This window comes from Lontra canadensis, unplaced genomic scaffold (assembly GCF_010015895.1).
Source record: "Lontra canadensis isolate GAN:19392208 unplaced genomic scaffold, GSC_riverotter_1.0 scaffold72, whole genome shotgun sequence".
In the NCBI taxonomy this organism is placed as follows: domain Eukaryota; kingdom Metazoa; phylum Chordata; class Mammalia; order Carnivora; family Mustelidae; genus Lontra; species Lontra canadensis.
Genome location: NW_022631066.1, coordinates 2,813,582 through 2,829,796, shown reverse-complemented (window position 1 = coordinate 2,829,796; position 16,215 = coordinate 2,813,582). Strand labels below are relative to the sequence as shown.

At 38.2% G+C, this 16,215-nt stretch overlaps 1 protein-coding gene across 2 annotated transcripts in view; it reads left to right on the top strand.

Annotated features, from left to right (window-relative positions):
- SPAG6 (sperm associated antigen 6) overlaps window positions 1–16,215 on the top strand; it is a 61,970-nt gene that overhangs the window by 20,492 nt on the left and 25,263 nt on the right. The window lies entirely within an intron of this gene.

Below are 16,215 nucleotides of genomic sequence, written 5' to 3'. Positions count from 1 at the left end.
TCAGGAAAATACCAATCAAAACCACGATGAGATACCACCTCACACCTGTCAGAACGCTAAAATTAACAACATTGGAAACAACAGATGTTGATGAGGATGTGGAGAAAGGGTAACCCTCTTTCTCCAACAGTGTTGGTAGGAATGCGCACTAGTTCAGTCACTCTGGAAAACAGTATGGAGTTTCCTAAAGAAGTTAAAAATAGAACTACCCTATGATCTAGCAATTGCACTAAGTATTTACCCATGGGATACAAAAATACTGATTTGAAGGGGCACACGTACCCTGGTATTTATAGCAGCATGATTAACAATAGTCAAATTATGGAAAGAACCCAAATATCCATCAACTGGTGAATGGATAAAGAAGATTTGGTATATTGCTGGAGGGAGATGGGTGAACAAAGTGGGGGTAATTGGGTAGTGGGCATTAAGGAGGGCACTTAATGTAATGAGCACTAGGGGTTAAATACAAGTGATGAACCACTAAATTCTACCCCTGAAACTAATAATACACTATATGTTATCTAACTTGAATTTAAATAAAATCTATAAATAAATAAAATTAATACAAATCTACTAATATATATACATATATATCTTACGTGTACATATATAATGGAATGTTACTTGGCCATCAAAAGAAATGAAGAATGAAATTTTGCCATTTGCTCTTAAGAAAAAGGGGGGTGGTGCCTAGGTGGCTCAGTGGGTTAAGCCTTTGCCTTCAGCTCAGGTCATGATCCCAGGTCCCTGGGATCAAGCCCTGCATCGGGATCTGCTCAGCAGGGAGCCTGCTTCCTCCTCTTTCTCTGCCTGCCTCTCTGCCTACTTGTGATCTCTGTCTGTCAAATAAATAAATAAAATCTTGAAAAAAAAAAGAAATTTTTCCATTTGCAGTGATGTGGATGGAGCTAGAGAGTATTATGGTAAGCAAAATAAATCAGTCAGAGAAAGACAAATACCATATGATTTCACTCATATGTGGAATTTAAGAAACAAAACATAAACATAGGGGAAGGGAAGAAAAAGAGAGAAGGAAGCAAACCATAAGCGTCTCTAAACTATAGAGAACAACTGAGGGTTGCTGGAGGGGAGGTGGGTGGGTGATGGGCTAATTGGATGGTAGGTATTAAGGATGGCACTTGTGATGAGCACTGGGTGTTACATGTAAGTGCTGAATCACTAAATTCTACTCCTGAAACCAATATTACACTATATGTTAACTAAAAATTCAAATAAAAATTTGAAAAGAAAAAAAAACCCTACACATTTCAGTCCTTATCCTAGTTATTAGAAAAGAAATTTGAAGATAGGAAGAGACAGTGAGGAATAAGGAGAGTGAGATATTGATGAATTCTCAAAGATGTTGGTAAATCGGTTTTCATGATAGGGGTGTTCTAAACCAGGCAGGAGACTTAGCACATGAATGAATAATGAATAATGAATAATAATGAAGAGAAATGGACATGATAACCTTATAGAATATATTTGTATTGATCCCATATTGGACAAAAGGGAGGAGAAAGAGGAGTACTTCCTCTTATAAACTGACAGCTCAATGAAGTCATCAAGAAGGACATGGACCTCTTGTGTGAAGTTCATGCTGACACACCTGATTGGTAAAGAATATAGAGGGAACAAAATTGCCCCCACCACTTTACAGAAGTTGCTAAACAATATGAACAAATAATACAACAAGAAAATACAATTTTAAAACAAACATATGTAAAAATGATCAACTTCCCTAGTAATCAATGCATATTAAAACATCAGTGAAGATCTTTCCCCACTTATTATTTTTTAATAAAAATATCTTTATTTTTATTAAAAGTGAAAAAAGAGTAAAGCTGAAATATAGCCAAATGATTAAGAGCACTGTGGCATTAGACAGGATCTGAGTTTGAGTCCAACTTCTACCACTTAGTTTCTGTATAACCTTGGACCTGGCTTTTAAACTTCCTGAACATTAACTTCCTCATCTGCAAAAGATGGTACCTAAAAGTGGGTGTTTCAGAAATCTGTTGTGAGCTCAATGAGATAATATATGCAGAGCACTTAGACCAGTACTTGGTATATGGTAAATATTCAATAAATATAAAATATTAGTATTAATACTGAAGGTTAGAGAAGACGTGATGTTTATGGCCATTGGTAGAGGCACTATAATTGTTTAAACTTGTGGAAAGCAGTTTGGCATAACTAATCTAAGTCATGAAAGAGTTCATGGTTACTCTAAAAAGCCTACTTTGGGAATTCATTCTAAGGGAAGAATCCCACAGAATGAGAAACTTATATTCATGCAAATGTTATTATAGTATTATTGTAATATCAAAAACCCTCAAATATTTGGCAGGACTTTAGTGGTTAAATTATGGTGGTTTTTACTTAATGGAATTTCACTTGGCAAATTAAAAAGATAATTATGAATCCTACATGGTAATATGGAAACATGATTGTAATGTAAAAAAAGATAAAATTATATATTGCAAGATGATAATGTAAAATTTGTGTGAACATCAATTACAAAGAAATACATGTTTGTGTTACTAGGGTGATAGAATTAAGGATATATTTTCTTTGCTTTCCAGATTTTTCAGTGTACGTGTGTATATGTAAAACAATAGCTACCACTCATGGAGTGCTTACTGTGTGCCTGGCTCTGTGCAGTACGCTTCCGATATATTTTCTCATTTTGATTATAACTACCCATAGAGTATGAAAGAAAATGGTACAAAAATAAATGGAGAAAGAAAACTATTGTCATGCTTAGAATGATTCTGAATTAGTACATTAAAATGATTTCCTTAATATCTGGATTTTGGTTTTCCAAATAGGATCACCTTTGGACTATTTAATATATGTTGATAGAGGAAACTAAGGCAGTTTTTCCTTTTTGAGATTCATTTATTTGTTAAAGAGAGAGAGGATGGGGGAGGAAGGGGCAGAGAGAGAGAGCATCTCAAGCAGACTCCCCACTGAGCGTGGAGCCAACAGGGGACTTGCTTCCATGACCCCAAGATTATGACCTGAGCCCAAATCAAGAGTTGGTTGCTTAACCAACTGATCCACCCAGACGTCTCTAAGGCAGTGTTTTAAATCAGAAGCTGGTATCACAGGAAGCTGGTTATCATATTTAGTTTTGGGTTTTTGTTGTTGTTGTTACTTTTGGTCAGAGGACTTTATTGCAAACAGATTATAACATGAGTATTTCAAAAGGTGCTGCAAAGGAGCTTTGAGGGACTTCTGTACAGATATACTCTCAGGGAGGTGTCTATAGATAACCTTTCTATATATCCCTTTTGTTGAGTCTGAGGCTAAATGATTATAGTTCATAAATAGGATCCGTGTTAAGGATTTCATTCCAATTTCTTGCTATAATCTGGCTCTCACATGGAATTCCCACTGTAATTTCAATATTTCACAGTAGTTAGGGATCTGGGACCCAGAAGCTCCCAGAAGAGATTACTGCATAGATTTCTCTGAAGGGAAGGGAATTGATGCCCAGTAGGCAATAAAAGAAATCATCGTTCACATCCTGAATCAGTGAGAATAGAGGGTTTACCTCTAAATAACCTGATTTCTCTTTCAATGATTTCCTAAAGATACAATATGTTAGATTAATGGGAGGACATTCATTCAGTGTTTTGTTCTTAGTATTAGAAGAATGTTTTATTAGGCAGTTCAAGAAATAGAACCCTTAAATGGAAATGCAAAAGAAATAAAGTATACCTTTAAGGGCAATAGAAGGAAAAGGTTTTGTGTCTAGGAAACAAAAATAAAGTAAGTGTGCAATTAGTAGAAGAGAAAAATCAGTAGGCACCATCTGTCTTGTTTTTATTTGAACAATTCAATTTATGAAAGTTGCTTCTATGTGTAGATTTTAAAGCATTTTATATAATCAAAGGGAACTAGGGATTAACAACCCAAAATGGTGTGAGGTTTCTTTTCTTTTTAAACTCCATATAAATCGTGTCATTAAATTTCTATGGTTGAATCACCAGTCACTGAATATTCTTGATGTAGGTACCTCTTACTTTGAAGGTAAATAAGCTATTTCTTTATATTTCCTCTGGCTTTTTAAATAAAAGCTGAGGTGACTTCTCCTACTGGTTCTTCTTCCTTCTTGCTGGGTTCTCCCACTCCGCAGCATTATTCTGTTAGCATATTTACCTCACCAATGTCACCCTCTCTCACTGTTTCTGAGGATTATTCTTGCTTTTGGAGATACAAGGGATGAGGCACAGAGTTTGTGTGGACCGGAAGTGTGAGGGGCGAGGAAGAAGGAACCATGGGTCTCTGCAGGTGCAGCATTTCCATGTGGAGGAGCCCAGAGAGGCACTTGGCCCTCTCCAGGCCCTGCTCCCCACTGGCAGCCTTTCTCTTGGTTCCACATTGTATGGAGTACAGCAGCCTCTCCAATGACCTTGTAGCGGGGGTGTGGCCGCAGTGAGAGTAGGACTTGGGACTAAGGTGAGAGCAGTAGCCTGGCTGGAGGGATGAGGAAGGAGGAGCCGTACCAGGGTTTTGTAGGAATAATTTTCCACATTAGGGCTCAAAAAATAAGTTTTAAGTGTTTCTTGTGGGAGCTTCGGCTGGATATGCCGTCTCTTAGAAACTTTTGCTGTCTCAGAGTAAACTTTGTTCTTAAGCCTGGCAAAGAGGAATACAGTACATTTGGTTAGGTGTTCTAAAACATTTTAATCATTAATATAATTGTCATATTATATAGATGAGGGAACTGAAGTAGAGAGGGGAAGGATTTATTCTGGCCAGGCAACGATTTATAGTGTAACTGCTTGGCAATTACTCAAAATCTTTCAGAGATTCTTCCTTTTTATAGTGTGAGAAAGTAAAGTGTATGAGAGCCCATCATTCTTCATTTTAAGCTCGTTGTTGTATCTGAAAGTCTTGCCAGATACCTCTGTTTTTAATCCCTGATGGCTGGTTTCCATATGTGTGACTATCCTTTCTCCTATAGACTTGATTGATGTCCACAGGACTAAATCAAATGAGAGATTTCCATCCCAGCTCAATGGCAGTCAGGAGATGAGAGTGCCAAGATGAGCAGTGCTGACAGGAATTGGCTGGTTTGGACACTACAGAAACATTTAGTAGATTATATTCTGTTTGCTAAACAGATAATATAAAGAAAGAATCCAGATTGAGCTGGCCAGCCTGGTTCTTTTATGTCTTGTATAGAATGATGACATGATAAAAAGAAAAGAGCATTTTAAAATTCAGAATTTTTGCGAATATTCTTCTCATGTCACCCATCTGTAAATACCAATAGGCTAAATCATGTGGAACAGGCTTAAGGAGCAGTAACTAACTTTTGAAAAATCCACATATTCATGACAAATATCTGAGATAACAAGGGACCTTGTGTTGTGGGAATGAAGGGGTGAAGTGGACTACAGCCTGGTAATGAAAAATTATTTTAAAAGTCCTGCAGACAACTGTCTTTACTGATGCTTGTAGATAATAATGTTGATTTTTTGCTGACTTTTTGTTTTTACACCTTCTTTTATCTTGGAGGGGTTGAGGAACACATAAGCATAGAGGCAAATGAGATATATGGGATTGTATGTATTACATGTTATTCCTCTTTTGATCCTAACATTGGTTTCCACAAATAAATATTCTACTTATTTAAATGTTGGTAAAAAAAAAGGTGAAGTGAAATAAATGTTTCATCTATGTCCTTTCGGCATGGAGACCAAGTGTGTTAAACAAAGTAACACTTTAATTATAACTACTCCGTAGTTACCTCATTTGTTAGTCATTTTTAGGGTGTTTGTGTGCTAGTAGAAGAAAAAATATGTTGTCAGTTCTTCTGTATTTTTATTTATTGTGATTTTTAAAGTTATAAATTCTTGGTTGATAAAATCTTCTGAGGTTATTTTTGTGCATGTTCTTTTAGAACTCAGAATATAGAACAATACCATATAATCTTATAATCTCAAATTCCCAAATCACCGAGACTATTAACTTTATGTATGAGGCCAGTGAATAATTTCTTTATCGCCATCATCATCATCATCATCATCATCAAAAAGTATCTGAGTCACTTATGTGTGTGTTACCATGTCTTCAAAGTAAAATAATTTGACTAATATCAAATAGGATTTTACAGTCTAAGATAGAAAAATTGATAGGTGCATAAAAGTCATCTGCACAGCTGGGCACATTAGACAGAAATACTATGCTGTCTTAAGAGTACATATATAGTATACTGGGTGATTCTAAGTTGAACCAAGTGAAAAATGAATTACGAGTGATGCTTTTTGTACCATCATGGGAAGGGAAATCTTTATATTATTCTTAAGAACCTAGTTACCTCCAGGTAACTGCTGGACAGACTGGGCATAGAAATAAAAAGAAATGACATTGATAGTGCAGTTATAGGAGAAAGGAAAGCCCTCTACCCACTAAAATACTTTGTCTACCTGATGCCACCTAATATTCTTTTAGCCTGAGGCTTTGTTTTCTGTCTGGTGCAAGTATCTGCACAAGAAATGTCACGAAATGGTGTGCTGAGTAGATCCAGAGAAGGGTATTTTTATCCTACTAGTTCAGAAATAAATCAAGTTTGAACAGTGGATCATAACACATTTTGGGGATTTGAATTTGGTTTATTTTCCAATCACTAGTGTATAAAACCTTCTAAAACACCTTTTAGATGTGGGGGGGAACTCTTTATTTACATTTGAATTTCTAGAAGTGCATTAGTCATAGTGTAGTTGACTGAAATTCAAAAGTACTGCAATTAAGCATTTCACAAACATCCATGGACAAGAGAATTTCCTTCTTAAAAGCTTAGGACTTTGTTAGCATAAGAATCTTTGAGGGTGCCTTGGTGGTGCAGTCCGTTGAGACTTCCCCTCTTGGTTTCTTGGTTTCTACTCAGGTTATGAGGGGTGGTGAGGTCGAGCCCCATGTCAGGCTCTGCGCTCAGCAGGGAGTCTGCTTGAGACTCTCTCTCTGCCCCTCCCTGCCACCTAAAAAAAAAAAAAAAAAAGGATTGTACTTTGAAGTAAGCCATGTTCATCATCATATTATCTTATCATAAATCTTTTAAAATCCATTGTCAACAGGGAAAATAATTATTGCTTAATTACCATGTTATCTGGCTGATTTTGCAGTTAACTTTTGGCCTACTTTGCTCTCATCTGTGACTGTAGATGAATGAACCAACTTGCTCTAAAAATGTAGTGTAAGTTAATTGCATCAAAGAGTTTTGCTCAAGAAAGGACCTCTGACCTTGAAAAGGTATTAACTGAAGTTATTTAACTACTTGTGCAATAATTCTATTACTAGCCATTTCTCTGTATCTCCTTTGATTTTAAGCTACAGCTTTACCAATATGGTCATGCACTAGTCACATGTTACTGTCACATACTTGAATGGGGACGAGGGGATCTGAGGAACTAAGTTGTTATCTACTTCTAATATAAATTTAAAAATTGATAAACTAGTGCAATTACTGGAGATTTTTTAGGTATGATCAAAGCAACCTGAGTGTGAATCTACTTTCTCAGCTGTAGACTTTTTGAAATCTAAATACGGATTGAGTATTTCCAGTGAAGATTTAGCAGCCAAACTGAGATGTACCGTAAGTGCAAAACACACACTAGATTTCTAAGAATTGATATGAAAAAAAGAATGTGAAATATCTCATTAAATTTTTTGAATATTGATTGTATGTTGAAATTATAATCTTTTGGATGTACTGTTGTTTTTTTTTATTTTTTTTTAAAGATTTTATTTATTTATTTGTCAGAGAGAGATCACAAGTGGACAGAGAGGCAGGCAGAGAGAGAGAGAGAGAGGGAAGCAGGCTCCCTGCTGAGCAGAGAGCCCGATGCGGGACTCGATCCCAGGAACCTGAGATCATGACCTGAGCCGAAGGCAGAGGCTTTAACCACTGAGCCACCCAGGTGCCCTTTTTGGATATACTGTTTTAAATAATGTATTTTTTAAAATTTATTTCTCCTATTTTTGCTTTTTAATTGTAGCTATTAGAATTAGCATGCCAGTGCTTTGTGTTTATTTGTTAAAAGGTGATATAGTGGTAATGCTGTGATCTTAAAAAGTCATTCATAATATTCATGTTTATTAATCAGTGTAACTAAACTGTAGTATGCAGTAAATTAAGGAATTTGGAACTAAAAATACCTTTTGGGGAGAAGTAAGTGGTGATTCAACTTTGAGCAATCTCTTACTCTATGTAAGGACTAACATGCACTTTATATATAAGGTGACCAGACTGCCAGACTCACACATGATGAGGCATGATGGTAGAGACATCTAGTTATAAAATAACCAGTTCTGTAGTCCGTATTAGGTTGGTGTACATTAGGTTGACCTACATGCAATCACCTATATTCAGTTGGTTTTGATTTAACAAAAATAGCAGTTTCGTGTGGTTTAACCTAAAAATAGCAAGAACTTAAAAAGTGTCAACACTCTCCCCCTTAGTAATTGTAGCTCTGAGCCACTATCATAAGTAGATACACACATGCATGTGTGTTTGTGTAACCAGTGGAGTTCTAGCTTACCCAGTGGTAGTCAGCCTCCAAGATGCCCCACAGAGTTCCTTGTGTCCTCATATTCACACCCTTGTATGGGCCCCTCCAACATCATGCCAGGATTGGTCTATGTGGCCTCTAGAATATGGCAACAGTGATGGCAGTTTACTTCTGAGGACAGGTGACCGGATAAATAGATTGAGGTATCTGTCCCAAGGCTGTTCTCCCTTTGCTGTCTCTCATTACTTGTTCTGGGGAAAGCCAGCTGCTATGACACGAGGATAGTTAGACAACCTAGGGAAAGGCCCACATGGTGAGGAACTGAGGTTCCAACAACCAGTAAGAAACTGGAGCTCCCCAAGTTTGAAGCTGCTGAGTTGGGTCATTTGTTACACAGCAATAGATGACTGATACATAATCTTAATGCACAAAGAGGTTCACTACACTGTACTTCATAATGTACCCAAACCATAATCAAACAAAACAATTAAATGTTCTAAGGCAGGGGAATGGTTCAGTAAATTATGGCATATATTTACTCAGTGGGATATTATGCAGTTATTAAAATGTTGAACTGAATTCATCCTCAGGAATAAATGTGGGCAGTGGAAGCCTGTGGGAAGCTTCTAGGAACCACTCAGAGGGAGTCACACCAAGAACCTTGGACCAGGGGTCACTTTTATAAAAGAACGTGGCAAACTTTCTAATCATCTGGTGTTTCATTTGTCTCCCTTTTCTGTTTCCTCTCGTGGTGTGTTCCTGAAGAGAGTTCAGCAGAGCCCCAACCGCCCTTGACTGTCCAGCCTTCTCCTGCTGCCCTAGCCTGAGCAGCTCAAAGGCAGGGACTTAAAACTGGGCTGGAGCAAAGAAAGTGTGCCAGGGATGTTGCAATCATAAAAGGCACCCTTTCCGCTTCAGTTTACTCTTTTTGAAGCAGCATGCAAAACTGTAGGCAGAGTGAAGCTGCAGCCATGGCTGCAGTATTATATGCTCATCTAGCAACTGGACAACAAAATGAAAACATTTCTAGGTACAAAAAGTAAATTTTGTAAAAGATCTGATTCCCAGTAGTTAATCATCAGTCTCTTCTTGGATGGAGCACCACGAGCCCTCTTCATCGCTTTTGCCTCCTTCTATTCAGCTTAATTCACAGTCTTAGCTGTGAAGTCATTATAAGTTGAAAACAAAAAAATTGCCAAAATTTGGGTGTTTTAAAAATTGCTCTAGATCTTATGTTACCTATTAGCTTCCAAGGCCATCCCCAAGTCTCTCATTTCCCACATTTCTCTTTCTCTTGTCTCCACTACTTCTCCTTAACCATATTTTGAAGCTGCTTTTTATATTTGAGCCCTGTAAGTGCGCCGTCCATCCCAGCTGATTGTAATTTCTTACTAGGGCACCATTAACTCCAGATCAATGGCTTACTTGACTCACTTGACTTTTTAAAGGAGCCAGAATTATTTAACCTTCAAAGCATACGTATGGATGTTAACCCTTCATCGCTCAAACTCTCAACCCACCTGTACAAGTTAGACTGATGGCTCTGAGGACTGGAGGGATGTAGTGTGGAGATAACGAGAGCAGGAAAAATGACATCTGTGGAGTGGGGGAAATAAATAAAAATAATATAGTAGACTTTGTCATTATACTATGCAAATTCTCTTCCCACCCTTTTCTCACCCTGCAACTGGAGAGGTCTCTCAGCTCAGAATTATAGAAGACTTGTTGGGGCGCCTGGGTGGCTCAGTGGGTTAAGCCTCTGCCTTCGGCTCAGGTCATGATCTCAGGGTCCTGAGATCGAACCCCGCATCAGGCTCTCTGCTTGGCGGGGAGCCTGCTTCTCCCTCTCTCTCTGTCTGCCTCTCTGCCTACTTGTGATCTCTCTCTCTCTCTCTGTCAAATAAATAAAATCTTTAAAAAAACAATTATAGAGGACTTGTTACCTACAGAGGGATGTTGCCTCTCTCAGATGTGTTGGTGAAGAATAAAGCCAGCCTCTGTGATGGCCTCCCAACTTCCAATGATGCCCACCTCCTCCTAGTCACATCCTTGTGTAGCCTCCTCCTACATTTTCTCAGTGAGATATAGCAGAAGGGATGGTATGTGATTTCTGAGGTTAGATTATGAAAGGCTGCAGGCTTTGTCTTGGGTTCTGTCTTTTGGATGCCTATCCCTCACTCTGGGGGAGGTCTCATCATAAGGAACCTATGGGAGGGCTCCAGAAATGGGGAGGATCTGATGAAGGCTTCTTCCAACATTCCTGTCAGTGAGCTTAGAGGCAGATCCTCTAGATCCAATGGAGCCCTGGATAACTGCAGCCCTAATGGACATCCCATCCCAACTACAGCCCAGTGCAAGGCCCCAGCCTGAACCACCCAGCTGAGCTGCTCCCAGATTCCTGACCTACAGAAACCCAACATAGAAATGTTTCCTGTTTGAAGTAGCTAAGTTGGCGTAATTTGTTACACAGCAGTAGATAACTAAGCAGTAGGTTTGCTGGGTTAGACTAAAAACGGGACGGATTTCTTCCACTTTGAAAGTGACATTCCCAAACTCATACTGGAGTACGGTCAGTATAGAACCAGCTTTAGCAATTGCAACACCATATTTGGCTTTTACTATAATTTTACCAAATCATGAAAAGTTTGATTGAATGGAGTAACTTTTATAACATAAGATTAACATCTTCAGTGTGTAGCCAAGTTTTGAAGGTATCTTTTACCTGCTTTATTCAAAAAGATTTTGAAGTGATAATGATATATTTTACAACCAGATGCAAAAACCTATCTTTAAATGAATAAACAGAGAAATGATGATTCGTGATGTTCTTTTAGTTTTTAGTATAACTTGTCGTAGGGCTTGGAGACTGATTAAAAATGGTGTTTGAAAAAATAATTTATTTTATTATTATTTTTACATTTGTGTTGGTTTTTTTTTTTTCCCTTAAGATTTTATTTATTTATTTGACAGAGAAAGATCACAAGCAGGCAGAGAGGCAGGCAGAGAGAGAGGAGGAAGCAGGCTCCCCGCTGAGCAGAGAGCCCGGTGCGGGACTCAATCCCAGGACCCCGAGATCATGACCCGGGCCGAAGGCAGAGGCTTTAACCCACTGAGCCACCCAGGCACCCCTTGAAAAAATAATTTAAAAAGCAATAAAGTTAAAAGAAATTAGAGTTCCTGAGGTGTTCGATTTGCCTACTGATTTCTGTGTTAAATTCATAGTATTTTTTTCCTTTTTTCTTTTTGAAGAGCCTCTTCATTTTGAGTCCTTTTTATGAATTCTCCGGATAGATCACTTAACTTTGCTTAAAGTCTTCGCTCCTACATCTCCATTATGAGCTGAAAAATTAGCTAAATATCATAACATATATTTAGATTAATTCTTTTTTTGCAGGGCAACTTTTAGTTTTCATCAGTTTCTTGAAATTTGCTGCTGAAATTTTTATATTTTATTTTACTTTTGTTTATTTATTTATTTTTAGATTTTATTTATTTATTTGACAGAGAGATCACAACTAGGCAGAGAGACAGACAGAGAGAGAGGGGGAAGCAGGCTCCCTGCTGAGCAGAGAGCCTGATGCAGGGCTCGATCCCATTTCCCTGAGATCATGACCTGAGCCGAAGGCAGAGGCTTAACCCACTGAGCCAACCAGGCACCCCTATATTTTATTTTAATTTCTTTTATTTACAGTGGTTCTTTTATGACTCCAAAACATGACTTCAAGAATCAAAGGTAGATTCCACATCCAGAGCCTCCCACAGGTCATTTTAGAAGGTATAAATTTTAAGCCCAGGGTTGTGAAGTGCTGGTTGGAAGCTGTAGCTGGCCCACGGATGGATGTGGGATGTGTTTTATTTGGCCTGCACTATATTGTCTCATGGAGTGTTCTTAAAAAAAAAAAAAAAAAAAGTTGCCGACCTTAAAAAACCAGGTGATTTCACATTAAAAAGCAGATTTCTGGCTTCTCAAAACATGATAAGATCTGACAGCAGCCGGTCTATGTTCCTACATAGCAACACCAGGCTCAAGCTAAGTCGTTGCTGCTGCTTGTAGCTGGTGCGTGTACTTTTCCAGTTTTCTACTGCCTTTCTCCTCATTGTTTTTCTTACACTCTCTGACTTCACTTATTTGAATTACTTGCCTGGGCCGTGTGGAGATTTGAGTTTACCATTCCAGCTTGAAACAAACAACCCGCCACAGCAATTAAGAGGAGGGGTGGAAGCCGCTGTGAGCACTATAAAAGCAAAATCCCTGTTCCCTGACTTCCCTGTTTTACCTGTTACAGCCATGCCTATTATACACTGGTGGGCATTTCTGTCCTCTTCTAGTCAACATAAAGTCATTTCTAGTATTCCATTCAACCAGCTCTAGATAGTAACTAATTTTATGAGTGGTGTTGTTTTTAGAAGTCCTCCCTTTATGCCATGTCTTTTTGTTTTAAAATTAAAGTGTCTGGAGCATTTTTAATTTTTCTGTATTAAAGGTTTTGTTCCATTGACGTTGTAATCCTTCACACCTCTTAGTGAGAGAGAACTACAAGTTCAGCCTTTATTTTGTTAGGAAAACAAAAACAAAAACACAAAACCAGGTCCCAAGAACAGCACAGAATAAAATTCTTAAGAAAAGGCAACTGTGTGAGAAGCAATGAGTTCTCACCCAAATTTTTCATATTAAGAATATTCAAAGAATTTTATGCACATAAGCCTTTACAAATGCTGGTAGAAAGGATCATGGAAAAACTGAGAGAGGCAGAGAGAAGTGACAGGTGACCACTCTTGTCACAGTCCCATGGAGGACGCTGTTTTCCTTCCTTCACTCAACAGTGAGCTGTTCATGAGGCCCAACTGAAACAGCTGACCAGCAAGTCTGAGAACTGTATATTCAGTTGTCTACATGTCTGCCGTAGGTGACCTTCATTATTATTTATGAAAAAGAAAGTGCTATTGGATAGTTGTAGTCCCTCCGACAATTTGCAGTCTAAAAAATGATTACAAATGAATAATGATTCACATTTTTGAAATATAATATTTTAACTTAAATGTAATAAGGGCATATATTAAGGCAAGAGGGCAAGTGTGAAAAAGTAAATGGGTAATTTTCTATTATATATTAATAATTTTCGAAAGATTTTTAATTCTCAGAATACTTAAAGGAGACATACATTCCCATCATTTTTTTTTATAAGATTTTATTTATTTATTTGACAGACAGGGATCACAAGCAGGCAGAGAGGCAGGCAGAGAGAGAGGGGGAAGCAGGCTCCCCGCCTGAGCAGGGAGCCTGATGCAGGGCTCCATCCCATGACCCTGGGATCATGACCTGAGCAGAAGGCAGAGGCCTTAACCCACTGAGCCACCCAGGCGCCCCCCCCCCCAATCATTTTTAAAATAAGAAAATTCCCTCCATCTTGAAAAATATGCTAAAATGTTTATATTTATTTTTCCTTTATAATAGTAATACTAGTATAGTTAGCACAGCAGTAGCCGTATGTATGGACAAAAGACATGCTCACATTTCTTTTTTAAAAATTTATAATCACATCAAAGAAAATTTGCCAAATTGAGAAGGAAAGTACATCAGCAATAGTGCCATCAATCCACTATAAATTCTTAGCATGTTGGTATAACATATAACCCTCTTTTTCTGCATTTTTCTTTGTATAACTACTAATCTTGTTATCTAACAGTAATGATTATGTCAAATGTTATTGCATAAGAGGAGATTTGTTTTCTAAAAATTAATTTTTGAAGATTAAAATTTAAAATGAAGCTATTTTCAGGCACTAAGATAAATTTCTTGACTCACTTGCTTTTCTTTGGTCAAAACCTGTAATGAGCATCTCAATCTGTATCAGTCTTTGATTTCATAAGTATCATAATTAATTGAACAACCAAAACTCATTTTCAAATGGAGTTAGAAATGAACTCCATGAGATTTCTGTTACGGGAAGTAATTTTTAAATGTACCAGAATTTGCATGTGCTTTGGTTACCGTTACATTTTCCCAAATAGAGAAGTGTAGGACACAGGAAAGGGGAGAAGCAGGTAATATGGGAAACACTGCCCTGCGTATGCTTTTCCCTGCCCGCTTCACAGACTTGACTCCTCGATTTTCTTTGGTGTAACTTCACCCCAAGCCAGCTCTGCTACAACAAAACAATTTTACTCTATTCTGCTTCCCCAAGATCTGGCCAGGTTTCTAGGACATAGTAAGCACTTTTGAACACCCAGTGACCAAAGGAAGAGAGGAAAATATGTAAATATACCGAACATGAGAGAAGACAGGATTATACCAGGATGTTTTGGCTGTAAGTTATAGAATATCAGATACAAATGGCTTAAAAATAAGGTCATTTTTTTATTTTACATGACACATAAGCTCAGAGTCAGGGCAGTTCCAAGGTTGGTTTATGCAGCTGAATAGTGTCATGGAGGACCCAGATGTTTTTTATTTTTGTACTTAGCCATCCTCAGAATATTGGTAATTTCTTCTGTTATCGTTGCAAGATGGATGTAGGAGTTCCAGTTGTCATTCATACACTTGACCATGTCAGCAAAGAGTCGGAGTTTCTTTCTATATCTATGGACGACAAAGAAAAAACCCTATCAACAGATGCTTCTAGTTGACTTCTACTCATGCCTTGGCTGACAAAGGCTACTGGGTAGATACCAACAGTGACTGGCACAGAAATTCCAGAGGAAGCAACCGTAGGGAAGGGGGGAGAAAGATATGCCATAGGAAAAAGAGGAGCGACGGAGGCAGGCGGAAATAGTCTGTAGTATGTGTAATATAGTATGGTGTGCATTCTGTATACCTACTGTATCCTTACCTGTACATACACTGCTTTATACCATGGATGTGTATGAAGGTAATAGAATACCATCATTTATAAAGAACAGTGTGTGGTTTTTTTTAAGATTTTATTTATTTATTTGACACACAGAGAGAGATCACAAGTAGGCAGAGAGGCAGGCAGAGAGAGAGGGGGAAGCATGCTCCCTGCTGAGCAGAGAGCCCAATGGGGGGCTCGATCCCAGGACCCTGAGATCAAGACCTGAGCTGAAGGCAGAGGCTTAACCTACTGAGCCACCCAAGCACCCCGAGCAGTGTGTTTCTGATCTAGTTTTTATAGGACCATATAAATCTGGAGATGTGATGTATATGAAATCTTAAGTACAGAATTGGTAAGCCCAACCCATGTTCTTGGAAGCTTCATTACCTTCACAGTAAGTCTTTCTCCAGCCATCCCTAGCCTTCTCCTCATTTACTATCACTTCTCTGGAGAGAATAGAAAACAGCGGAGGCTGGGATTCGGTAACAAGTCAGAAGAACAGAGTTTGCTTTCTTACTAACATTATAGAGTTCAGGAAAAGGGAGATACAGTACTCTTAACAGTTATTCAAGGAAAGGATAAAATGCATGGGAATTACAAAGATAATAGATTTTTTTTAAAAAGAACCTAAGTTTTTATTAATAGTAATTTTATTTTTAAAAAATGTTTTATTTGACAGAGGGCACAAGAAAGGGGAGCGACAGAGGGAGAAGTAGGTTCCCTGTTGAGAAGGGAGCCTGATATGGGGCTCAATCCCAGGACTCTGGGATCATGACTTGAGCCACCCAGGCCCTCCTATTAATAGTACTTTTAGGGGTGCCTGGGTGGCTCAGTGGGTTAAAGCCTTTGCCTTC